Below are 21,548 nucleotides of genomic sequence, written 5' to 3'. Positions count from 1 at the left end.
ATAGAAATTTCATCGCCAATTTTCTTTTAACTGTTGCAAACTTTTCTGGACCAGCCTGAGTACACTATACCTTCAAAAAATCCCATATGTGAAAGTATGTCACTCTTACATTAGGCGAGCGAGGCGGTCATTCGAAACAAGCGCGTTTGGAAATCATATAGATGATAATCACACAGAATTATGTGATGAGTGGACGACGGCGAAATATTCAGCATTGGACACGTATTCGTATTGAACCTCCCTTTCGTAATCATTTCGAAATTCATCGCCACGATATCAAATTCCTGCTTCGACCAGTACGCGATGATTACTGATCTGTATATGGGATTAAACTTGACACTCCATTCTACTTAAGAGGTTGCCACAGTCACTGTATCTTGTTTTTAGCGAGTGTTATTCAACATTGAAACCTTCAAAACATTGTGAAACACCCTATACTTAGTTAAGCTTGCAGGTCACCTGGTCATGTGACGCGACAACTGCACTCTTAGCACATAAAGTCAAAACTATAGAGTCCGTGACGCTCATGCTTTATGGGGTGACGCACCAATGTGAATGGCGCCCGTTTCTCGACATGATACGCCGACAAATTATGCCTCAAAATACATCTTTTTGAGAGTAGATTTATTCTATTTCCACACCATCTTCAGATATTTATTTACACGCCATGAAAATTGTTTTTTTTTACTATAGCTGTCTTAAAAATTACTTAGCCGCACGGTCTAGGGCGCCTTGAAACGGTTCCCGTGGCTCCCCCCTCCCCCCCCCCCCCGTCGAGTTTCGAGTCCTCCCTCAGGCATGGGGGTGTGTTTTGTCCTTAGCGTAAGTTAGTTTAAGTTAGATTAAGTAGTGTGTGAGCCTAGGGACCTATGACCTCAGCAGTTTGGTCCATAGTAACTTACCACAAAATTCCAAATTTTTAAAAACTATCGCTACAAAATTCTTCAGTGCCTCGATCTCTCTGAAACCAGTCGCAGTTCGGATCAGGCCGTCAGGTAGCCGGTTGTTCACCCATGCCTTAGACCGTGATAAGCCACGGTGTATTATAAGAACATTGATGAGGACCACCGACATCTATCCAAAGTTGATGTCTTCTCCCCAAGGCGATCACACCTTTCAGCAGGATGTCCGTCCGTGACACAAGGCCAGAATCGCACTACAGTGGTTTGAGGAGCATGATAATTAACTCACGATGATGTATTAGCTACCAAATACGGCTGATCTTGAACCCGACGAGACGAATCTGGGTCGCCATCGGGTGCCCCTTCAGCTCTCTCAAACCACCGACCAGTTATTTATGGGAATTGCGTGACATTTGCGTAAGGATCTGGTGCTATATACTTACGGAAAACTGCCCAGGTCCTGTCGAATCCATTCCACGTTGAATAGCAGCTGCATACGCTCGTAAGCAGGAAGTCATAACGTTTCGGTTCGTCAATGCAAATTGCGTTAAAATCAAAGCTTACGTGGAAAGAGGTACGGCCATCGATTGGGTCGCAAAAATATTTGTTTTAAGGGCTGGGCAGTGGACGAGGCCAGCCGTGAAAGACTCTTGAAAATGTGTGGGCGATGGACGCACAACACTTGTTCAAGAACCCGCGCAGCGGACGGAAGCAGGAAAAGTTTGATTCTGATATTCCACAACATAGATTAGAGGTGAGAACCCAGTGGCGTAATTATTCGTTGCTGATATCTCATCTTCGACATCAGCCCCTGCTCGAAATAAGGAATTGAAGTTTCACCCCAACAATGATGTTTAAAAGTTATTTTTATGAATAAAGAGACACAGATTGGCCGCAACAACTTTTTCGGGTCAGTAAGAGCTCCTTAGAAGAATATCCAGGACGCCAAATATCTGTATCTTGTTCAGCCTTGTTTTCTGGGGAAAACAACAGTGAACAAACTCCACTGTAAACTATAGGCCATAATCGTGAACCTACTAATAAAAATTTTGAAGAAGTGGGGAAACTAAAATGCTACGCAAGTACTACAGAGGTACAAATGACATATTGAGTGAAGCCATCAATTACAGATACAAGAAGCTCACTTAACAAGTTAATGTGATAGCATTGACATGAGTGGCAAAACGTGCTTAAACTGCTCAACTTACACAGTTTCACACACAAGAAATATTGAAGCTCTTAATGAAAAGTGGATGCAAGAGAGAGAGAGAGAGAGAGAGAGAGAGAGAGAGAGAGTCTGTCAAGTGAAGATACAGTGGCAGTAGAACATTTAGTGTTACCTGAGAGGTGACTCAGAGGTTCCATTGTGGTCGTATGTTCAAACTATGATCGTAATTTATGTTAATCGAGTTGTAACGAGTAGCGTGCGACAAGATGGCGAATTACTTAACGACATGAAAAACTTGCAGCCGACCTTTTGACGTTATTGTGTTATATAGGTGGTGGTGGTGGTTAGTGTTTAACGTCCCGTCGACAACGAGGTCATTAGAGACGGAGCGCAAGCTCGGGTTAGGGAAGGATTGGGAAGGAAATCGGCCGTGCCCTTTCAAAGGAACCATCCCGGCATTTGCCTGAAACGATTTAGGGAAATCACGGAAAACCTAAATCAGGATGGCCGGAGACGGGATTGAACCGTCGTCCTCCCGAATGCGAGTCCAGTGTGCTAACCACTGCGCCACCTAGCTCGGTTTGTGTTATACAGCAATCAGTTTCGGTGACTCAGTGTACCATCTTCAGACCTGTGTGCATAAACAAACAGTACTCTCAGCATCACCAACTTACCAACCATGCAAGTACAAAAACAGCAACTATGTAAACCATATCTCTGAGCTAACGTTACGTCAATGTCAAAAATTATGGCACTTTTTCACATTTGAAAACTCTAGATCTTTTAAAGGTCACGTAATTGATCGTTGATGTTAATACTGACTCCAAAATCCAGTCACTTCACCGAAAAACATCAGTCTCGAAGATAGTCCACTACTCTTATTCACCTCCTCATTCAATTAATGATGCGGCTTCTGTTCAATGATATGAGCTGGATGAGATTTAACACAGTGGGCATCTAGCACAAACACTTTCGGAACAGGTAACTAGTAGTAGGGTAGTGGGGGTGTTAGCGCAATTTTGATATCAAATTGATATGCAAATTAATTAAATTATCAATTAATCACTCCCATCCTGACCACCCCCTCCCACCCCCGGCCCGACACGCCCACCTCAACCCCCAGATTTGTCACGTGTTTTCTCAGGTGCACCTGTGCCCCAGCCCCCCCTTCCCCCCTCCCCCAACCTACACTATTGGCGGGAATTTCGAATTTTGGTGGGAAATTAAAATTGGTAGTATACTTTTCGGGACTTGAACCCTGGTCTTCCTGGGTGGAAAGCTCAAGTGTACCCCCCTAGGACAATTAAACCACAAGAGGCGCTTGGAATTGATGGGAAATTAAAAATGGCTGTGCCCTTTCTGGGACTCGAACCCTGATACTGCTGGTCAGTAAGCCCAAGTGTACCTCCCCCCCCCCCCCCCCCCCAACACAATTAAACCATCAGAGGCACTTGGAATTGACGGGAAATTAATAATTTCTGTGCCCTTTCTGAGACTTGAACCCTGATTCTACTGGATGGAAAGCCCAAGTAATTCCCCCCCCCCCCCCCCCCCCCTGCCCCCAGTCTTCAACAAATGGAAACTGTCCAGATGTGGGAGAGGAAGGTTGGGTTAGTGTACTTTATTTTGGTCGGGAAACTGACTCAAATATCGATCCTAATTACGAAATTAATCACAAAGATTGGGCCTAATTACACAACCATATGCATAGCGCTACAGAAGGACGGTATAAAAGAGCAATACAGCGCAAAAACTTACGATACCGTACAACGCTTAACGAAAAGAGAGTTGGGGTCGTCTACCGACAAATTGGTAAAATTTGGTGTTGTGTAAAATAGTTTTTGGGAACAGTTTTTGAGTTCAAGGTAAAAAATGTGTATTAATAAATAATAAGACGCCTATTTTAAGTTAAATGATACTTATTGGTTTAGATAGTAAGCTTTTTTCCGCTCTTATTCTTTTGTTAAAATGTGTTTGGAATACATTGCAACCTATACTGCTACATAATTATAAAAAAATGACTGAATCTGTTGGAGTAATATATTCGCTGATTTCTGAAGTCATTTTATCCAGTGTAATATGATATTCCACGGGGGGGGGGGGGGGGGGGCTATAGCCCCCGTAGCCCCTCCCCACCCGCATTACCTCTGCCCCTGGTAAGGTACTACCATTATTCTTTTTGGTCAGAAATACATTCAGCTGACGAGATGCTGGTGTTGGACAGACAGGAGTTTAAAAAGTATATTACCTGTCAGCATACATTATCTAATGTAGTTTGACGTCAGAGTTCGCTACAGATGCTTGCACAAAAACCATCCTGCAGACCAGGTAATCGAAGCCAATAAGTGGTACCACAACTGATGGAACAAAAATGCGTCACAGTTCTAATTACACTTCGAAATTGTCGTGAAAAAAACAGCACTCATAATGAATGGGTCATAACGCAGGACATGTACTGGGGAAAATCCTTGTCCTAAACGACTGCAGAGGAAGGGTTAGTTGAATGTGCATTCTCCTTGATAGACGTCTAGAAACTGCCGAAAATCGAGGTCCCCTTCCTCCCTGCCTCCACCACGCCCTCCCTCCATCCACCTACAGGGGGACACATGCTCCTTCAAATGTCCAGCTGCTCTGCCGACCACCTTGCGGCGAGGGCAGGCCGCTCTCCGCCCTTTGCTGCCACCCTCTGCGGTCGCTCGCTGCCCTCGGCTTTCCACCATCTGGCTGCCGCCTTAAGGCGACGACGCTCCTAGACCAGTAGCGTGTATAGTCAACTAAATAATACAAGATAAAAGGACGACCGTCTCAAGTGCAACTTGTTCGTCTGAAATATAGCGACAGAGCCCCCACACGCCACCCCCCATCCCCCCCCCCCCTCCCTCCGACAGAGAGCGGCTGTGTCCGGCGACCACCACAGGAGACACATCCTCCATTTTCCTCCCCCGCAGCAGCCCGCCATTCGGCGATGGAGAACAATTGCATTTGACATCAACGCATCCATAATCAAGCATCTATTTAAAAAAGCAAAACACATTTGCGACCATAATAAATGTCCTCTTTCCATGAAAATAGGTAAAGCCTATTTTCTTTTAGTTTTATGAGCAAAATCGGTATAGTTTTTACATTCGACTGCAGTCGCATCTCATTATTTTGTGCTGTCCAGCGTAATGTACCACCACCAATCACGAATGACCAGCAGAGACATGCTCACACTGCGTAAAATCAGGGAAAAAAAAGTTTCTACTATTGTGATGCGAGAACTCCCGATCACCGCCGAATGTCCTCGTTACTTCGAAACCGTCTTTGGAGTAAAGAAAAAACGAAAATTTGAACTCCAAAAACAATAAATCTATATTAAGGAATTTCTTCCAGCTTGTTGAACGAATTACACGACCTGACAGCATCTCTCACGTTCAGTGTCTAAATAAGCTGTCATGCACATGTGTATTACAGACATTTCAGAAAATCTTTCACACCATTAGTTCACATGTCGGAAAAAAAGCATTCATTTCACGTTCGACAACAGAACGTAGCCGTTTTGTACATTATGACAGGGCCCCTTTTACCAGTGTGTTGCTATATCATACTAACGCTTACCAAACAAACCGTGAGAGCCTCTCTCGCCTTGTGTGCTTGGGAGATCCAAATTTCGTTAAAAGATATCGCCAAAACGAAAAAAAAAGAAACGACTCCGTGGTGCCTTGGCCATCTCATCCAACCACCAGGTGGCACGCCATTGCTATCAATTTATAGGCTAATTAATTAAATTGACCATGAGAGTCACTTTGTATGGCGAGTAATCGTTTTTTTTTTCAATAGTCGGATTACACTCGTCAAGTAGAACAACTGGGAATCCATGGAGGGAACACGATGCTCTTTTCGAGGAATACTATTGAGAAATTACATCTGAAGCTGACCAGAGGAATTCTACAGCCCACAACATACATTTTGCGTAAGGGCTGCACTATTAAAAACACAATCGTCGTGACTACGTTACTGTCACCCTGCATAAAAAGTGTTCTTGAGTCTAAAGGCACACACACGAGCCGCTGATCGTGTTACACTTTCTGGTAGAGACGCTGTCTGCAATTCAGAATCAAGTCTATCCGTCCAACCACATATTTGCGTTGGATCCTGTAGAGACGTCTTTTAATGATTACAGCCACTGGTGAATCATATTCTTGCCACTCTCGTATCTCGAAATGAGTCACCTTTTTCGAATCTAACTGCAAAGGATCCCATACACCAAGAACACCAGCACTGTTTTCAGACAGTCCCTCTGCATCTTGTAACTGCTCCTAAGTCTCTGCCCCGCCCTCTCTGCAGCTTAGTCTATATGATCGTCCCAATTCAAGTCTGACCTGCACAGAAGTCGGAGAGTACTGTATCTAAGACCTTTCGCATCCTGTGGGGAAACAGGTCGAGCTGAGTTAATGCGGCAGGAGTGCGTGTTGACCACTTGGTAGAAGTGGGAACATGATGTCATAGCTCAGCCAACCGTGAACAGCATGTAGAGCCAAAGCTAAACGAAGTTTTCCCCTGCAACACGAGGTAGTAGAAGAGATAGTACGAGCAGCTACGGTGGTGTTTCTTGTTGGGAAAATTAGGAAGACTACGCATCACACATGGCATGGGCGTAGGATGAAGATTTTTGCAACACATTTCCAAACTACATACAGGTAGTCCGAAGGAAATCTATGCGTCTCAGGGTGCATTCATGTCTATCACCCACACATATGTGACGATCCTATTAAACATTCTGGTATTTATCCATTGGAGCAGGTGGTTCGTGATCAAAGTCGCTTCCACAGACTCATGTAGTTTCATCACCTATACTGTAGGATGACCATATCCAACAGACCATCAATCACACAAGAGGGTTCCTGTATTGATCCTTCATGTCCAGTTTAATAAATTGTTTTTTTTTTCGGTTGTAGCACACCCAATCAATGCACACTGCCATACACTTTGTTTTTTCTGCCATGACTTAGAGACCCGTGTCAGCTGCTGCTAAACCAACATTAACACGTTTCGATCCTCTGGCTCTCACAGAAAACTGAATGTTGCATGACATAAACTATGCAGCTACCACACCACACGCTGACAGAAATAAAACGCAGACACTATGTTTCTCATTGATAAAAATGTGGAAGACATCATAACGTATGGAAACTGGAAGAGTTTGTGGTATTGTAGAGCGCTTCCAACAACTATTCGAAGGTGATTACCTGTACAGTTAATCTCATCTTCCCATTGAAAGGGAAGCGGATGTCTCGGTGCTCCGTTTCGAAAAACATTGTTCCTCCATTTTGCAGTCATTTACATGATTACTGTTCCGCTGTTGACCATCGCTGGAAGGTGCTTTTCACGACACGCGTGAGGTAGCACAAATAAAAAGAGGTACTGTTGTCTTATTGTCGAAAAAAATAAAAAAAATAAAAAAGACATTTTTAGGGTATGGCAGCATATGGAAATAGGACGAGTCTGGTCTGCAGCAATGAGGAACGCTTGCAAACAACTATATTAAGGTGATGACCTCTACATTTAATCCCATGTTCCACAGCGACAAGTAGCAGATGTCTAGCGTTCCGTCAAGGTTCTATCCATCTCAACGGAACGGTGTCAGTCAATCATTATGCGGTAGTCAACAGTGTACTGAGTGGACAGTCGGGACTGGAAAGACAGCATTGATATGGAGCGATGTACTGTAACACATACCGCAGTTGATAGCGAGATCAATTTTAGCAGTTTTACCCATGAGTCGGAGAGAACAATATCGACCATATTCTGCAACCGGTTTAGAAACAGAGTGAACTAAGTTAACGCTATAGAAGCGTGTTTTGACCACTCGGTGGAAGTGGGAACATGTTCTCGTAGCTCCGCCACCCATGTACGATGCGTAAGGCCAGTGTCAAATGAAGCCTGCTCCTGCAACACGACGACAGTACAAACAGTCACAGTGTTTCTTACTGGGAGTATTAGGAAGACTCAACATCGAAGCATATCCGTATCCCTCAGGATCCATTCACGTCTGTCACCCAAACATTCTATCATCGTTACTCTGTACCATCCAGAACAGAAAAATTACGAACTATAAAAGCTCCGTTAATTTAATCTGATAGATTTTTACTGAATCTCTCTCTTCCGATATATCGAAAACGAATACCGTCTACGTGCCGGCATCGAACATATGCGGCGATCTTATTAAATATACAGGTATATATCCATTGGAGCAGGTGCCAGTGATCGACGTCGCTTGCACAGACTGCTGTAAAGTTTCATTGCCTGTACTGTGCAAGAACCTTCTCCCACATCTTATCAGTCGCAGGAGAGGGACCCTGTTTCGTTGTTTGATACACCGCTTTTCCTGCTGTAACACGCTTTGTACACTGCCATACATCTTTTTTCGCCACAACTTCAGCGTCTGTGTCAGATTCTAATCTTTGTTCCACTGACTCCCCCAGGAAACTAGACATTGCACAGTGTAAATGACATAATGTGGTAATCAACAGCATATCTGGACTGTTGGGATGGGAAAGACACCGCCGAAGTACTGTTATAATAAGCATCATAGTTGATAGTGCGGTCAATTTTAGTAATTTTACTGTAATTTCAACACCGACCAATGACGCGGCAGCATGCTTACCAATTTCTGTATCATTGCTAAGCAGCCTATCCACTGCTTTACGAGTACAGTCGCGAATGTAAGTAGATAACTGTGCAGTATGTTCATTCATTGTTAATTCTTGAACATATACGACGAAATATATCAGGCAGCGACCTACATATCTCTAGCATTTCGAGCGTAGCGCGTAACTTACGATATTTCTCTATGTGGATGGGAGTCACAGGGTATTCTCGCATTCTGAGGATAAAGTTAGAGACCGAAAGATCTCCTCGAATTGTCTTTGAGCAACGCTCCATGCAGCTTACCAGAAGTAGACCACTACATTCCACGTTTCGTGTAGGAACAGTGCGAACTGAGGATGTAATTGTTGTGTCATACCCATCCAAGAGCACAAGATTTCTCCAGATACGCGAATGTCGAGGAGGCTAGCACCCCTTATCGGTGTACAGTAGACATGAAACGGTTAAGAACAAGAAACAGGTGGTTTTTGTGCGTGATGGAGCTCCAGGTGGATGGAGTTTGTCGCGTTTTACGTAAATCAACTGCGCTATCAATTATAAAGTATTGTTGCAGTGTCTGGGGTCATTACCAAGAAGATATTGCTAAGAGAGAACATAAACACATGCACTGCTAAGGCTACAACGTTCTGCACTTAAAACATGCTATAATGTTAGATCGTTGCGGTTTTCAACTTATTAGTCGTATGGAATGTTCAAATGTTCAAATGTGTGTGAAATCTTGTTGGACTGAACTGTTAAGGCCATCAGTCCCTAAGCTTACACACTACTTAACCTAAATTATGCTAAGGACAAACACACACATCCATGCCCGAGAGAGGACTCGAACCTCCGCCGGTACCAGCCGCACAGTCCATAACTGCAGCGCCCTATACCGCTCGGCTAATCCCGCGCGGCCGTATGGAATGCATAAAGAAATATATTTCCAGCGGATGACATACATTCTTCTTTCAGGTTTCTTTTCGATAAACTATCGTGATAAACTGTAAAATGAAAAACTACTTCCTTAAAACATCGATTCCTTGTGATACACGTACAATATGTGAGGTGTATAGCCCCCACTATTCGCATCCGATCACAGTTCAGAAATTATACTATGCTCGCATCAGTCCTATATAAAATGATCGTTAGTAACGGGGAATGCCTCTTACAAAGATAGGGACAAACGCTTAGCAACGGTGTTTGACATGTGAAATTACACGTCATTCCGCCACTAACTCCTTAAACAGGAATCTGTCAAGCGGATGTATACTTGGAGATTGTAGTACCTCACAAACACCTGGCACTAACTTAGAATCGCCTTAGTTATGAAACTGAAGATTCGATTTTATGCCAAAGATGTGACAGGGGAATGGAGTACATCGCATGATTCTTCGTTCGTCTAGAGGTATGTGTCGAAACAGGATGGAAGTCCTCTGATGACCGACAGGTTTGCTGTTAACGTTCGCAAGCAGACAGAATACGCATGTGTGCCAATGGTGTGAAAGATTGTCGGAAATGTTTGTAATACGGACGTGCATGACAGATTATTTACAGACACTGAACGCGAGAGACGCTCTCAGGTAGTGTAATTTGTTCAACAAGCTGGAAGAAATTGCTTAATATAGATATTTTTTTCTTTGGCGTTTAAATTCTCGCTTTTTCTTTATCCGATGACGGATTATAAATAACGAGGATATTCTACGGTGATCGGTAGTTCTCGCATCAAAATAGTAGAAGCTTTTTTTTCCTGATTTTACGCAGGGTGGGCATATCTCTGCTGATCATATGTGATCGGTAGTGGTACACTAAGCTGGACAGCACAAAATAATGAGGTGCGACAGCAGTCGAATGTAAAAACTATACCGATTTTTCTCATAAAACTAAAAGAAAATGGGCTTTACCTATTTTCATGCAAAGAGGACATTTATTATGGTAGCAAATGTGTTTTGCTTTTTTTAATAGCTACTTCGTTATAGATGCGTTGACGTCAAATACAATTGTTCTCCATCGCCGAATGGCGGGTTTCTGCGTGGGAGGAGGAGGGAGGGCGTGTCTCCTGTGGTGGTGGCTGGACGCAGACGCTCTCTGTCCGGCGGGGCGGCGTGTGGAGGCTCTGTCGCTATATTTTAGACGAACAAGTTGCACTTGAGGCGATCATCCTTTTATCTCGTATTATTTAGTTGACTATACACGCTAATGGTCTAGGAGCGTCGTCGCCTTAAGGCGGCAGCCAGATGGTGGAAAGCCGAGGGCAGCGAGGGACCGCAGAGGGTGGCAGCAAAGGGCGGAGAGCGGCCTGCCCGCACCGCGAAGTGGTCGGCAGAGCAGCTGGCCATTTAAAGGAGCCACCTCGTAGGTGGCTGGAGGGAGGGAGGAAGGGAACCTCGATTTTCGGCAGTTTGTGGACGCCTATCGAGGAGAATGTACATTCAACTACCGCCTCCTCTGCAGTCTTTTAGGACGAGGCTTTTCCCCAGTACATGTGCTGCATTATGACCCATTCATACGAGTGCTTGTTTTTTCACGATAATTTCTAAGTGTAATTAGAACTGTGATGCATTTTTGTTTCATAAGTTGTGGTAGCGTGTGTTGGCCTTGATTACCTGAGCTGCACGAGGTTTTTTGTGCTGGTATCTGTAGCGAACTCTGACGTCAGACAACGGTAGATGCTGTGTGCATACAGGTAATACACCTTTTAAGCTCCTGTCTGTCCAACACCTGCATCTCGTCAGTTGAACATATTTCCCACCAAAAGTAATTAAGATAGTACCTTACACCTCAGCCTTTCCCCACCCCGCAGCTTGTAGGAGTAAGATAGAGTTTGAGTGTGTCTGTCGCTAGTTTGGAGTGGTATTGCGAATTTTTTTCCCAGCAGGCTAACACCACTTTTATGGCGTTGTTAGTTTTTGCGGTGTACTGGTTTTTTTGCCGTCCTTGTGTAGCGCTATGCATATAGTTGTGTAATTAGGCCCAATCTTTGTAATTAATTATGTAATTAGGATCGATATTTGAGTCAGTTTCCCGACCAGAGTTTATCTTATCGAGTTTGGGTTCGAATGAAGCGTCTTGATGTGCGGAATATGATTATGAGGGCGGAATATGTAAGCAATGAAGGTCAAGAGACCAAGACGTCTTACATACCTCCCTCCCTCTGACAAAATTTTTGTCTGGGGTTTGTCAATGCCGAGGAAAACATTGACAAAGTCAGGCAAATATTGTTCTTTTAGATTTTCCAATAAACTTTTCTCAGCCGTTCTTAACAATTTTATCTAATGATTTCTTTATAGCTAATGTTTCTATTTTTTGATTCTGCAATTTGTGTTTTGTTGTTAGGCAAATATAGACTTTACAAAGGTTGTTATTCTTTGTTGTTGCCAGTACATGTCTCTGTTTTTCTTTTTCATTTCTAGAAATTGTTTTTACAATATTAATTTTTCTAAACTTGAAAGTGTACAGTATATTATGTATTGGTGTGCTTATCTCTTATCTTCAGTTAGGCTTTGCGTAAATGTTTGCAAAAGCTCTGTTGTGTTACTTTGTTTTATTTATTTAGGTATTATCTTCTTCTTTATGTGTCACTGTTTTTTTGTGTAAGAATGAAAAAGCGTTTCCTCTTAATTCTATCCTCGGTACATATAAAAGAAATAAATAGACTTTCCATGAGCTTATGAGATTATATAACTATACTAACTAGGTTTCTTTACAAAAGGTTTTAAGGTATTTATAAATTATGGACTTTACAAAATGGTTCAAATGACTCTGAGCACTATGGGACTTAACAGCTGTGGTCATCAGTCCCCTAGAACTTAGAACTACTTAAACCTAACTAACCTAAGGACATCACACACATCCATGCCCGAGGCAGGATTCGAACCTGCGACCGTAGCAGTCGCACGGTTCCGGACTGCGCGCCTAGAACCGCGAGACCACCGCGGCCGGCTATGGACTTTACAACAATAATATAAATAATTACTTTTACAAAAAAGAAAATAAATATTTTTACAAATATATCATTTTCTTAACTCTTTTAGTTTTTTGTTTTTTTGTTTTGTGCTGCGTCAGTTTCTGTGCTCAACGATCCCCACTGAAATACTGGAAGCCGTCAACTGATTTGTATGGGTGTCACAAATTATGTGAGAAGCACTATAGCATGTGATGCTGGGTCTTACTTGTTGACATTGTCCTCATGGAGTGGTACTTTTAACCGATGACGATGGCTGTGGTTTACTGCATAAACAGTGATTTCTTGGTACTCCTTTGCTGTCACACCTGCGACAGTATGGCAGTTCGATGATTGTGGTTGACTACCAACGATCGTGCTGTGACGTCTTGGTACTACACACCTGGTTCGGTATGGCAATTTGATGATGTGGTAGGGAGAATACTGTTCATTTTGCTGAATTTATTTCTAGATAAGTTTGGTTGGTACTACTTATTCCTTTTGCTGTTCGCTTGTATTTGTTTGACGATTCGAGGTTTATTTTTGGAGAGGTGGTTGTGGTAGTTGCCATGCCTCAAAGTTCATGGAAAGACGTTTGTAGCAATTTGCTTTGTAGGATAGGAGAGAAAGGTGTCTTGCTGTCTTCTGCTCTTCTTCATCTTGCATCTTCTGTTCTTCATAGGCTAGTAATATGTGAATTTTAGTGTAGGAGTGATATAGGATCTGTTGGATCTGACTGCCTTTCCAATTGTTACTTGATGATTTTGTAGACTTTAGTAATTTTTTTGTACCTTCATTTTCTTCTCGTCATATTATGATTCTCCCCACGCTCTTCCGTTGTGTAGCAGTGTCGTGACATATGAAATGTCCATGCTGCTCGTTGTCCTCCTGAAGTCCAACCTGGTTGCAACCTGCATTTCCAGTGTGGCATTGGTCTTCATGTTGTTGTTATTACTCTAAGTGCTTTCTCAACATGTCTGTACCCTCTCCATCGCTATCTCGAAGCATCTGGGGTTAAGGGGGCTGGTGATTGGTGTTGATGGCGATGTCCCTCTGACGTGTAGAAATATTTACAATTTTCGTTTTACATATATATGTTATTTACAAAAAAAACTCTGATTTTATATAATGCAAGAATTTTCTGATAGTGGCAAAAATTATTGTATATATACGATTTCTTTCCTTTATTCTAATTATGTCCCATCACTTCTTCAATCTTTTAATTGTTGTGTACCATTTATTGTTTGTGTGCATGTTGTAATGTACTTGATATTACAAGAGGTTGTTAGTGTGTATTGTGTCTCTTTTTCTTTTAATTAATGTGTTATTTTGTAGATTCTTAATTTACTTTTTTGATTTAGTGGTTAGTACACGATTTGCGATTGCCCATTTGTCTCTTTCCCTTTCTTCTCTTTTACCATTTCTTTCAGTCACATTCTATTTGGTGGCTCACGTGGTAGATGCCTATACTTTTACCTGTTTTTGGGTTCGTTAGCTCTATGGCATTTTCGTGAACGATCCTGGAAATTATCATTGGCCCTTTATAGAGTGCAAAAAATTTCATGCATTTATTTTGACTCTTATGTGAAAGGTAATGAGGTTTTACGAATACCTTTTGGCCCAGTGTGATGCGTTTCTTTATGGCAGATTTGTCTTGGGTGATTTTACGTCCCATTGCTGCTGAGCGAATGTTTTGTAGGGCAGACGCGACGATTTGTCTGCTAAAGTGGGTATACCAAATGTATTTATTAATAAGTTCATCAGGGATGCATGCTAACCATTGTGCAGTATCATTATTACGTTTGAAAAATGAGATATTATCTTTTACTATGAAATTTTTTCTAATTTCTGTGTTGGTTTTATTGGTAAGTTGGTGTTTAATCTTGAGGAGGGTCTGATATTTATTTTGTTCCTCAGATAAATTTTTTAAAGCATTTGTGATAAAATTTTCGAATGGTACGTATTTTAGATAATGGATAGTCCGTTCTTCATCTTCATTGTTGATTTTCTGGTCCTCTGCCATTCTCTGTCGTGAACGAGACAATGCATCGGCCAGAATATTTTCAGGTCCTGGTATGTATGTAATTGAAAAGTCATACTCCTGCAGTACTTGCATCCATCTTGCCAAACGTCCGTGGGTTAATTTGGAGGCGATTAAAGACTCTAATGCTTTATGGTCTGTGTATACTTGTGTTTCTCTGCCAAACAGAAAATGTCGAAATTTTTGAAATGCCCATACTATGACTAGAGCTTCTAATTCTGTTATAGAATAATTCTTTTCTGCTTTCGATAGTACTCTACTCGCAAAGGCTATTGTTCTATGTGTTTTCTTACCGTTTTCCTCAATTTGTTGAAATAGTACCGTCCCTAGCCCGGTCTTTGCACTATCAGTTACTAGACAGAACTCCTGACTTAAATCTGGGTGTGATAGAATTGGAGCATTATTCAATGCCTCCTTCAGCTGATGAAATTCTTCATCTGCTTGTTTATCCCATATCCAGGGTGTGTTTTTTTCTGTCAGTACACAGAGTCTAGGTGCTGCAAGTGTGTCTATCCATATAAATTTTTTGTAACAATTTATCAACCCCAAGAATTCCCTTAGACTTTTCTTCTTGTAGGGAGTAGGAATATTACGAATAGCGTTTATCTTCTTCTCGTCTGGCGTTATACCTTTTGCAGATATGTTATGTCCTAAAAATTTAATTTCTGTCGTTTTTTCATAATTTGTAGGAAATTATACAATATATAATTATGTTCTGCCCAAGTTGCCTCCGCCACAAGAATGTCGTCCACATAGCAAGTAATTTTCTGAAGTATGTCGAGATTCAGTATAGAATTCAGAGCGCGAATAAAGGCAGCTGATGAAATTTTGAGGCCAAACGGTAAATGTTTGAATTGGTAGCAACGACCAAAGACAATAAAGGCTGTGTATTTTCGACATGAAGCCTCCATTTCTAATTGCCAAAAACTTGAACGCAAATCGATGGATGAAAAAATCTGTACTTCATGAAACTTCTGAATCAACTCTTCTACTTTCTCTGGTCTATCTGTTTCCGAAATTATAATTGTATTTATTTGTGTTGAATCGAGTACCAAACGTATGCTCCCATCCTTCTTACTTACAACGTGTAAGGGCGAATTATATGGTGACTTGGCGGGTTTAATTATGTCATCATCCAACATTTTTCTGATTTCAAGAAATACTTGGTCTCGATAACTATATGGTATGGAATAAGGTGAGACACAAATGGGTTTTTGATCTTTGACCTCAAATTTGTATTGAAAATCTTTAATGCTACCTGTCTTTGGTGCGAATACCTCCGCAAGTGATCTTAATATGCCTTCTAAATTTTTTTTTAGCGTGGAGAGAAATATCATCTATTTCCTCTATCTTCTTACTAATCTCTTTATGAATTTCTTCTGTTATTTCTGGTGGGAGTGGGTCAAGGTTTTCCTCAAACTTATATCTAGGGTGTCTCTCCTCCTCTATTTCATTCCTTTCTTGACTTAAATGCAATTGCTTTACTTTTCCCTGTTCTTTTTTATCGTGCAAAGTTTGAATAAAATATAGTATTACATCATATTTTGTTACGAAGCCTTGTGGTATGCAAATGTGAGCCTTACGCTCATTAATGAAATCTACACCGATTATCATATCAGCTGTAAGTTTTGGTACGATTATAAAATTGTTTTCAAACTTGTAACCTTGGCAATTGAATGAAAGACGTGTTTCGTGTTTCACCTCTGTTGCATTTTTTCCTAAGGCTCCAAAACCTCTTATCCTTTTTGTCTTTAAAATCGGTAATTCTTTCTCTCTATTGCACCTTTCAAATAGGCTTTCTGATATAGCCGTCACTTGACTCCCACTATCTATGATTGCTTGTGTCGTGATTTCTCCAATGTTTATCTTTAATATGGGTTGTACAATTGTGGATCTTACGATTTCCTTTTCTTGCATCAAATCCTCTGCTATAGATTCATAGCTTAACCTATGGATAATTGTACCTTCCCTTTGTGTTTGTGTTTGCTTTGGTGTTAACTCCGTGAGCAAAACCGTTTGCGACATATCTACCTCTTTTCGTCTGTTTTAGAGCTCCTGTCTCTCCTTTTCCTTCATTTCCAAACATTCCCGAACGTACTCTCTATCTATCTCCTCACAGTCACCGATGTTGTATACATTATACGTGTTTTGTGTTCGTGGCGTCTGTGTTTTGTTTTTATCTAGGATACTCTGCTCTGTTTTATCGCGTTCATTTACTTGTTTCTCGTCAAATATATTGCTAAGCGCGGTTAACAATTCTTAGTCGCTTAATTGTTTACTACTCGGAAGTGGTGGCAGATCATCCTCGCTTTCAGAATTATCCCATTCTATGCTGTTTTCCCAGGCTATGTAGCGTAATTCAAGAGTATCTGGTGCTGACTCTTTATCGGAAATTTTCTTAAGTCCCTGTTTGTCTGAATTTTGGCTATTTCCAGTTTTTTCTTATTTTGATCTAGCTACTTCCAAAACATGAATGTCCTTTTTGGATTGTTTTAATGAATGGACGTAAGTTTGCGTAACCTCTTCCGGATTTTCCCGTCAATCTTTACGTTTTTCAGGATTTGGTGGCATAATGTCTACTTCTGGTTTCCCTTTGCTGTGTTGGTCTTGTTTTTGTGGACTATAATTTCCACGGTAATTATTCGCGCCCTGGTCTCGCCAGTTGCTGTTTCTAACATCGTGACCTCTTTCAAAGTACCCTTGACCGTTGGCGTTCTGATTCCTAAACCAATATCCGCCACTGTATGAGTGTCCCTTACCGTTCCTATTTCGGCACCAATTATTCTAGTTATCGTTTCTATGCCAATTGTCTCCATTGTGCCACTGTCCTTGTCTGTTAAATTGCCTGAAATTATTGGTGTTAGGATTAAGGGGCTCCGGAAAGGCTCAAAATCATGAAAAGTTCAATTTTTACTTTTTTGCGTTTTCTGAATCTGCAGACTATTACCTTTTAATAGATATATAATTTATTCAATTCCGAAGACTGCAGCTATTTTTAAATTTTTTTGAAATGTGTTCTACATGGGCGTGACCCACTGTGGCGCTGTTAAACTGCTGTCAAATGGTGTTATTATTAACGTCCGTGTTCATCAGGTACATTTTAGTGATGTGAGATAAAGTATGTGTTGTGGCTAACCTGTGATGGTTCAATATATATCGCTGGTGTGTTTGTCGATTGTTTCATGTTTATTTACTCTGTCGTTATCTCGAAAATATTCGTAATTAATTCTGTTTCTTGAGTCTCTGTTTTGATGAAGTATAATAATGAGTAAAAGTAAAGTTATTAGAAACCTCTGAAGGCTTTTAAGAAAAGGAGAAATGTTGGAAAGCCAAAGGTATGTGTTATTACTGTAAACAATAAAGACGATAACCAAGTGAGTGAACCTAACCTCTCAAGTACACCTGTCCATAGCAGTCAAAGTGGGAAAGAAAATACTTCACAGAAGAAGCTTGGTCCAATGAGTGAAAACTATGAATGTTTTATGGGCAAATCTGATGTGAATGAAATATTTGATATGTCGGTTCTCAAAGGAATTTTTTCAAACTGTGTAAGATGTATTCATTGTAGTGAAGTTGGTCTGGAACTCTCCATAATAAAGCACGTAGGACTTGCTAGTGAAATACAACTGAAATGTGATAAGTGTTCATACATGACCACCTTTTGGAACAGTGTTGCAGTAATTGCAACTGAAGAAAATGGTAGCAAAATCTACGAACACAACAACGAGCGATGCTTGCTTTAGACATGGAACGCCTTCGGGCTGCAGACAGGGCTGTAAAGAGTCTAGAAATACAAGCAAGAGTAAACAGGAGGAGGAACAAGAGGAAGCTGGAGGAGGAGTTTGCAGAGGATGAAGATAATCCATCCTATGGATCTGGAATGCACTAAAAAGTTAATCCAATCTTTGTCGCTCGATTCCCAAAACTTTTATTTTCTCATACTAATAACATGTTTTCTAAGGATCTTCCAAACATATTTGTTTCAAACTTTCAGTAAATGTTACACAGTACCTTCTGCATAATTTAACACAATCTTTTTCCAAAAAACTATATATTTTTGAATATATAAATAACAAATTGCAAAAAAATGTTGTGAATTTTCATTACAATTGAAAAAAAATCATCTTTAATAACTGAACTAAAATTTTGTAAAATCCCTGTGTTAAGTTGTAGCCCATATTCCAATAAATAATCTGTAAAAAGTTCAACTTCCTACCTCAAATACTTTGTGAGGAAAGATGTAATTTATAAGCGTTATTTTAACATTGCAAGTATAGGGCGTTCCGGAGCCCCTTAAGATTATTGTTATTAGAATATTCGTTCCTAGTCCTCTGTCTTTGCTGTTCTCTTTCCTTTCTTTTTTCTTTACCTCGTCTTCTTTAAACATAAATTCAGGTTCCCTTAAAACCTCTTTGAATTCTTCGGTATTTTCATTTTTTCCTACTGTCGCCTGTTGATACTTTACCGGTAATTTCATTCTACACAGACGTATCAGCTCTCCGTTACTGTCTGGTTTGTCTAGGCATTGATTCTTTTTGTCCATTGTGTCAAAGAATTTTACCACGCTTTTCTATCCTGAGTTTCCATATGGTGTCATCTGAAGTAACTCATATTTAATTTTGTTTTGCGCCTCCTTAGACCAATATCTTTCGAGAAATGCTGTTCTGAACTGTAGGTAAGACGTACAGGTAGCCGCGATCTTTTACATCACCTCTGCTACTGTCCCTGACATGTGTGCACAAATGAAGTCAAGTTTGTGAGCTACGCTCCAGTGGTTTGGTAAGCCTACTTGAAACTGATCGATGAATGTGCGTGCATGCAACATACCGCCTTCTTCCTTTAAATGTTGAAATTTTCTAACTGTAAGGAAGTGGTCTGTATCATGTCTACTCATAAATCCGGTTTGAGGATGATTCATGGACTCAAATAATCTGCCACTGCTTGTGTCGTCGTGTTTATTCTCTGGTAATCTACTGCCTGTCTGCCTGTACTCGATTGCCTGAGTCATATCCGCGTCATGTCGTATCACTGGTGAACAAAAGTGTTGTTCGTGTGTTTCTACTCTCGTCGTTCGCAGTATAGTACCTGTGCTGCTATTATGTTGTGTCATTGGATTTACTGGTTCAGTTGCCTGTCTTTCGACTGGTATCGGCTGAATGTATGTGTTTCGTTTTTCTAGATACTGTGCCTGGTCCTGTGGCATGTCATGTATTACTTTAATCGGGGTTTTCTGTTTTGATTTCTGTGGGAGTGTTACGTCTAGCCTTGGTTCTATTTGAACTTTCTTAGACGGTGCGTGTTCGTGTACTGAATTAATGCTTGACGTGTCAGTTGTTTCGCTACAAGTGTAATCGGTCTCGATCTTTTCTACGATTGTTTGTATCAACTCTGTTCTAAGCTTTTCAAATTGATCTTTGTTTTTAAGTTCTATTTTATTGATCCGCTGATCATATTTTTTCAGTGCAACCTTTGCGACCTTGCTTTGAATTGCTTGTTCTTCCGAAATTTGTATTGCTGTTCGAGTGGCTTTTTTCGTAAAACGTTCCACCTTTTTGTCAACGTTTACGATGTCCAATTGGACCTTGTCCACGCCAGTGCCTAATTGCTGCTGACCTTGTGTTAGTAACTGAATTCTTTCTCTGGATTCTTTCGCGTCTTTGTTTATCCTAGTGATCTGACTATCGATTCTGGCGATCCCTTCTTCCATCTGGATTTAACCTGTTGGGTGTGTGTCTTAATAGCCTGATTATCCTGTTTCAATTCCGGATTATCCTGTTTCAATTCCTGATACTGTTTTGTCATCTGTGTATTAATATCATGATTCTGTTTCGTCATACTAGAGTTCATTTTTTGTAACATCTCCATGATCGCGTCCTGTCCTGTAAGACTACCTTCTGCTGAACTACGTATTCTCGATCTATTGTGTTCCACTCGGTCAGTTACGTCGTTTACTGGGATATGCTGTGGCGTTTCTAAGTTTGATAACTGCAATAACCCGTGCTGTCTGTGTTGAGGACTAGTTGCGTTTGTCATTGAACCATTACGTGGCGCAAACAACTCCGCATTCTGCCCTCTCTGTTGTATATGTCTTGTGTTTGCAGGTACAGTTGCGTCTGTTACGGAACCTTTTCGAGGCGCTCGTAACTCCGCAAAATTCTGTGTCTGCTGTTGGGGCATATTTAGAATGTGCACGATAGGTTCGACGTACTCTATATGTTCCCCCTCTTCCTCACTGTCTACTTCTCTTTGAGCATTGGCTAACTGCCGGTTCATTGAATGTATTTACGCGTATTCTGTCCCTGAATATGCGGCAAACAAACGAGTTTCCTGTGCTCGTTTCGCTTCTAATCTTTGCCACTTTTCCATTTCCTACGTGGGCTGTCTATTTCTGGCTCAGAATGTGCCCTACCTGGAATTGCATATTCTGGAAATTCGATGTTCTCGTCCCTTCGATTCCCATCTGTCTGATCTGTCTCAATTTTATCCCAGTCTAACTGAGCCTGCTGATTCTGCAGCTCCCCGACTGTCCTATTCTCTGAGTCACCGTCTGTCCTATTCTCAGGTTCACCTTCTGTCCTATTCTCAAAAAGCTCGTTTACTTGCTGTCTATCTGGTTGATTCTTCCCCAACTTGTCTACTTGCTGTCTCTCATGTAACCTTTTGGCTTGTGCTCTCGTTAACATGGAAATTCTTGCAACACACAACAACCCTATCTACAAAACTGTACGACCACTTACCAGTTAGTTGAACCAACAACAAGAACAACGTCATGATTTCTCAGCTAACGTTCTGTCCGTTCTGCTACAGTCTAAAATATCCACATGTACGCTTGCAAAGGGAGAAAAATGTTATTTCTTAATTCTAACTTAT

At 41.1% G+C, this 21,548-nt stretch overlaps 1 non-coding gene across 1 annotated transcript; it reads right to left on the bottom strand.

The window, feature by feature from the left end:
- Window positions 1-2,574: 2,574 nt before the first annotated feature.
- Window positions 2,575-2,647, bottom strand: Trnaa-cgc (transfer RNA alanine (anticodon CGC)). The gene has a single exon. It is a non-coding gene; the product is annotated as a tRNA-Ala (tRNA).
- Between the last annotated feature and the right edge of the window lie 18,901 nt (window positions 2,648-21,548).

The sequence above is a fragment of the Schistocerca serialis genome, chromosome 4 (genome assembly GCF_023864345.2).
Source record: "Schistocerca serialis cubense isolate TAMUIC-IGC-003099 chromosome 4, iqSchSeri2.2, whole genome shotgun sequence".
Classification (NCBI taxonomy): Eukaryota; Metazoa; Arthropoda; class Insecta; order Orthoptera; family Acrididae; genus Schistocerca; species Schistocerca serialis.
Note: the sequence above shows the minus strand (reverse complement) of the source record. Positions and strands in the feature narration are given on the sequence as shown.